A 6,436-nucleotide genomic window follows, 5' to 3' on the forward strand; every position below is an offset into this window, starting at 1 on the left:
ACTAATCATCATCATACAAATTCTACTCATTATTAATAACAAGTCATACGATCATCATCTTGATAGTCATCGAACCAACCCTACTTAATTGTTCTTAGCACATGATCATCAGTATTAGGTAGGACCTAAATACCTTATTTAAGGTAAAATACCATAAAACTATAGAGACCCCGACTCTCCATTATGGAGAATGGAGAACATCCTGTCTCCAATTCTTGCGCTTCGCTTCCTTTTGCTTCCAAGAACCTCCTTCGACTGTCCATACATTTTTTCCATTCTTTGATTTTCATGTCCCCACTTCTTTTAGAAATCTCGTATGGACAGTTGAGATTCGTAGGATGACCTGGTTGTATGTTCAAAACATTAAGACTACCTTTCTTATACATCAAACATTAAGACTACCTTCCATAATAATCACCCAAGTTTTCAAGCATATTTGAGTTGTATTTCAATTGTCTACCAAAATAAGCATTAAAATCTTCTTGCTTAGCCATAAATTTATCAAACTCATCTAAGCATGGGCTAGCAAACTTAGTAAATGAGATTTTAGCTTTATCATATATATATAGAGAATTTACCTTTACTACCTATGTCGGGTTATCAAGACCATGCGTTTCTTCAATAGGAGAAGGATTTGGATTATATGTTTCTTCAACAGGCGGTAAATTTAGACCATGTATTTCTTCAATAGGAGGTAAATTCTTAACATCTTCTGCTTTAATACCCTTTTCTTTCATAGATTTCTTTGCCTCTTGCATATCTTCAGGACTGAGAAATAGAATACCCCTCTTCTTCGGAGTTGGTTTAGGAATAGGCTCAGGAATTGGCTCCGGAGGTCTCCAATTATTTTCATTTGTCAACATATTATTCAATAGAATTTCAGCTTCATCCGGTGTTCTTTCCCTGAAAATAGAACCAGCACAGCTATCCAGGTAATCTCTGGAGGCATGGGTTAGTCCATTATAAAAGATATCAAGTATTTCATTTTTATTAAGAGGATGATCAGGAAAAGCATTAAGTAATTGGAGAAGCCTCCCCCAAGCTTGTGGGAGACTCTCTTCTTCAATTTGCACAAAATTATATATATATATATATATATCCCTTAAAGCAGCTTGTTTCTTATGAGCAGGGAAGTATTTAGCAGAGAAGTAATAAATCATATCCTGGGGACTACGCACACAACCAGGATCAAGAGAATTAAACCATATCTTAGCATCACCCTTTCATGTGAACGGAAATATTTTAAGGATGTAAAAGTAACAAGTTCTCTAATCTTTAGTGAACAGGGTGGCTTATATCATTCAATTTAGTAAGATGTGCCACAACATTTTCATATTCATAACCATGAAAAGGATCAGATTCAGCCAAAGTAATTATATCAGGATCAACAGAGAATTCATAATCCTTATCAGTAACGAAGATAGGTGAAGTAGAAAAAGCAGGGCCAGGTTTCATTGTAGCATTTAGAGATTGCTTATTCCATTTAGCTAATAACCTTTTGAGTTCATTTCTATTTTTGCAAGCTAAAATAGCGAAAGAAGCTTCTTGATCAAAAACATAACTGAGGTAGTCCTGGATTAGGGGGTCTTCGGACAGCCAGACTATTGGACTATGAAGATACCAGATTGAAGACTTCGTCTCGTGTCCAGATGGGACTCTACTTGGCGTGGAAGGCAATCTAGGAAATACGGATATGTATATCTCCTCCTTTGTAACCGACCTTGTGTAACCCTAGCCCCCTCCGGTGTCTATATAAACCGGAGGGTTTTAGTCCGTAGGACAACATACAATCATACCATAGGCTAGCTTATAGGGTTTAGCCTCTCCGATCTCATGGTAGATCAACTCTTGTAATACTCATATCATCAAGAATAAATCAAGCAGGACGTAGGGTTTTACCTCCATCAAGAGGGCCTGAACCTGGGTAAAACATCGTGTATCCTGCCTCCTGTTACCATCCGCCTTAGGCGCATAGTTCGGGACCCCGTACTCGAGATCCGGTGGTTTTGACACCGACATTGGTGCTTTCATTGAGAGTTCCTCTGTGTCGTCGCCATTAGGCTTGATGGCTCCTTTGACCATCGATAGCGATGCGGTCCAGGGTGAGGCTTTTCTCCCCGGACAGATCTTCGTATTCGGCGGCTTCGCACTGCGGGCCAAATCACTTGGCCATCTGGAGCAGATCGAAATTTACTCCCCTGCCACCAGGTCAGGCTTGGAAGCCCAAAATACATGGCTGATATCCGCGGAAACTTGATCTTCAATGGATTCGAGCCCCTGGCAAGTAAGCTGCACAGTCTTGATGAGCATAATTTAGCTCTGCCATCGGACAGTGCTCAGGATATCACACCGGCGACCGCTCCGGACCTCAATTCGGAGCCAATCGCGCCATCCATGGACTACGGGAGCCGTGTTGCCGAACTATCGGATCCTTCTCCGGCCACGGACACCGGACTGCCTGCGCCCGTGCCTATCGATTCCGGCTCGGCGCCGATCATGGAGTTTACCTCCGCGTATATCTTTCAGCACTCGCCCTGGGAAACATACTGAACTCATTAAGGTCTCTCTCCTTGTGAGGAGAATCCTGGCCGAACTACGTTCGGCAGGATCGGGATGCGGATGACGAAGAAGCTCACCGCCCACCCACCACCCACTTAATAGCCATTGTCGACGATTTAACCGACATGCCGGACCTCAACTCCGAAGACATCAACGGTATGGACGACGATGCAGGAGACGAACAGGAACCACTGCCGACAAGGCACTGGACGCCCACTTCATCATATGATGTATACATGGTGGACACACCCAAAGAAAACGACGACGAGGAACGGAAGGACGCAGCGAAGGGTTGTTCCCTCGAGAAACAGTCAAAGCGGCAGCGTAAACGCTGCTCTAAATCCCGCCTCGGCAGAAACAACAATCATATAGACCCAGCGTTAGAGCAGGGCGAACCATCACCCAACCCCGTCGAAGATAACAGTCCAGACGACATCACACAGGACAGGCACCCGGAGCAACAGAATTCCCATCAAAGGCTGGTTGCCACTGCGAGGAGTTTGAAAAAGCAGAAGCAAAGGGTCAGAGCTACACAAGACACACTCAAAATCAGATGGAGTGAAGTACTCGACACTGCAGCGAAGTATGCCAGTAATCGCCACACCGAAGCGAAAGTTGCTACCCGAATTCGATGAGGAGGCCTTACATCCCTCGCAATTAAAAAATAAAATGGCCATCCATTCGGATAGACGACTTCATAGCCAACATAAAGCGGCAAACAACGCGGCACATAAACCAGTACGCAATCCGTGTAAGGGCTCGCATCAAATGGATGACGCAACGAGATCCATCTATGGACCACGCAAGCACGCTCCAACATACACTGCAACACAACAAACACCCGAACACCACGACACACCCAAATACAGGGGTGCCGCACACCCCCTATGTTTCAACGACGAGGTGCTGGACCATGAATTTCCAGAGGGACTCAAACCCGTAAACATAGAGGCGTACGACGGAACAACAGACCCTAGGGTCTGGATTGAGGACTACATCCTCCATATCCATATGGGTCGAGGAGACGATCTCCACGCCATCAAATACTTACCCCTCAAGCTCAAAGGGCCAGCTCGGCACTGGCTTAAAAGCCTCCCCGAAAACTCCATTGGAAGCTGGGAAGTGCTTGAAGACACTTTTTGGGCAAATTTTCAAGGGACTTATGTCTGACCACCGGATGCAGACGATTTGAGTCATATAACCCAACAGCCCGAAGAGTCAGCCCGAAAGCTTTGGAACATGTTTCTTACTAAAAAGAACCAAATAGTCGACTATCGAGACGCCGAAGCCTTAGCAGCTTTCAAGCATAGCGTTCACAATGAATGGCTCGCCAGACACCTCAGCCAAGAAAAGCCGAGAACAATGGCAGCATTAACAAGCCTCATGACCCACTTTTGCGCGTGCGAGGATTGCTGGTTAGCTCGATGCAGCACCAGCGACCCAAGTACATCCGAAGTCCGGGATGGAAACGAGAAATCACAACGCAACAAAAATAAGCGACGGCATAAAGAAGACAGCCCGAAGAGCACGGCAGTAAACGCCGGTTTCAGAAGCTCTCGGCCGGGTCAGCAAAAGTCGCCCTCCAAAGGCAACAGAGACGAACTGTCCAGCCCAAACAAAATTGTGGACCAAACATGTCAGATCCATAACACCCCCGGTAAACCTGCCAATCATACCCACAGAGAATGTTGGGTCTTCAAGCAGTCCGGCAAGCTCAACGCCGAACACAAGGGTCAGGAGTCACCAAGCGAAGACGAGGATGAGCCTCGCAAGCAAAGCACTGGGGAACAGAAGAAATTCCCACCAGAAGTCAAAACAGTAAACGTGTTACACGTGATAAATGGGAGAAACAAAGAGGCACCCCTAGATAAATATGCCCCAGGGCCTATCACCGCGGAGTTCTGCCACTGGTCGTCCCAACCGATCAATTTTGATCATCGGGATTACTCATCAAGTGTCCGGCGGGCAGGATGGGCTGCCTTAGTATTAGACCCAATAATTGACGGACACCACTTCAAACGAGTTCTGATGGACGGCGGCAGCAGTTTAAACTTGATATATCAGGACACAGTACGCAAGATGGCGATAGAACCAGCAAAAATTAGCCGTAGCAATACTTCCTTTAAAGGAGTAACGCCAGGCCCAGAGACTCATTGCACGGGCTCCCTATTACTAGAGGTTATATTCGGCTTCCCCGATAACTTTTGTAGCGAAAAGCTAACTTTCCAAATCGCTCCGTTCCAATGTGGCTATCAAGCACTACTCGGACGCGAAGCTTTTGCTTGCTTTAATGCAATACCGCATTACGCTTCCCTCGTGCTTAAGATGCCCGGTCCACGCGGCAACATTATAGTCAGTGGAAATATTGAGTGCTCCTTGCGCGCCAAAGACAGCGCGGCCGCCTTGGCAGCCGCACACTAAACGGCCTCACCAACTAAAGCATTTGACAGGTCGTTAAAACCACGGACGCAGTTAGACGAGTCCGGCGCAACTATATGTAATTAATACAAGTTTGATGGCCATACCACTAGTACAATACAAGGGGCTCAACGTGCGCAAACAAGTGGCAATTCAGCTCAATCCTACTCATTCTGAACTTTATATTATTTATTTAGTATAATTTACCTTTTGCGCGACAACTTTTTCAATTAAAGTTCCTCTCTTTTTCAGATGACCATCGTGCTACACCCGTCCAGAATACGGCACAATGGAGACACAGGTGCAGACGTGCAGCAGGGTCCCGTTCCAAGGGTTCTTTTTACGTTAAGACCCTGCGTAAACCCTTTTTACTGTCTCTTGTTGATACACATCCCTCGGATTCTTAGTGCAATTGAGAAGGATGCTGACGTCTTGGCATGTGGCCACGTCAGAGTAATGCACGTACCTGGACACCAGGGTCTTATTACGAAGGGCACTGTTTAGGCCCGGTTTACACCATAAAGACCGAATACCTTAGGGAGTGCTCGGCGTCGCGAGTTTGGCCTTATATGCATCAGCTCCGAATCATGTCTTTGGTCAAATGTTGGGTTTGCCCGGCTCCTGTGTTTTGCTGCCTTACATTCCGCTCTATCGGCTAAGGCGGCACCAGGAGAACTACTAGGATTGTGCCCTAGTTCATCCGGACGAGCACCTCAGTAGAGAAAGCCGAAAACTGACTCTCATGATATAGTGTGACACTGGTCAACCACTCGATGACCTATCGGAATCTTCGAGATTCCTCAGCCTTAACGAAGGGCCGCTTCCCGGCCAGGCATGTACGCACCCCAAATTCGGATGAGTGCAGTGCCACCAGGGGCTATATAGTAGCCCCACTGTCAAACTCCTCTGGCTAAGTGAAAGTGTTAAAGCATTATAGCCCGGTTGCCTCGCTCGCTGCGCTATCACCTCCTTAATGGACCAAGACATTGGGTTAGGTGTGAAAATGCGTCTTCTGCGAACACCCCCACATTATATGCGTGGGGGCTGAAGCCGACGACTGCAATCTTTCAGGTCATATACATATATACATAAACAGCCACACAGGAGGCATCATAATACTTTCGGGCAAAAGTATAAATACAACCTTGATAAACTTAATAAAACATTGTTTTTACAATGGGAATACATGTCATTCAAACATAATATTCTTCGAGCACTGGGCCTCTATCGAACGAGCGCCTTCAAGAACTTCTTCAAAATAGTGGTCGGCAGCCACTCGGCCTATGGCCGAACCCTACACCGTGATAGCGGCGACATCCATCTCCGCCCAGTATGTTTTGACACGGGAAAGGGCCATCCGCGAGCCTTCTATGCACGCCGACCACTTCATCACATTAATGCACGGCACCGCTCCAAGGAACTGCTACACTAAACTAAAATAGGTGTTCGGCTTTGGCCT

This window comes from Triticum dicoccoides, chromosome 5A (assembly GCF_002162155.2).
Source record: "Triticum dicoccoides isolate Atlit2015 ecotype Zavitan chromosome 5A, WEW_v2.0, whole genome shotgun sequence".
Classification (NCBI taxonomy): domain Eukaryota; kingdom Viridiplantae; phylum Streptophyta; class Magnoliopsida; order Poales; family Poaceae; genus Triticum; species Triticum dicoccoides.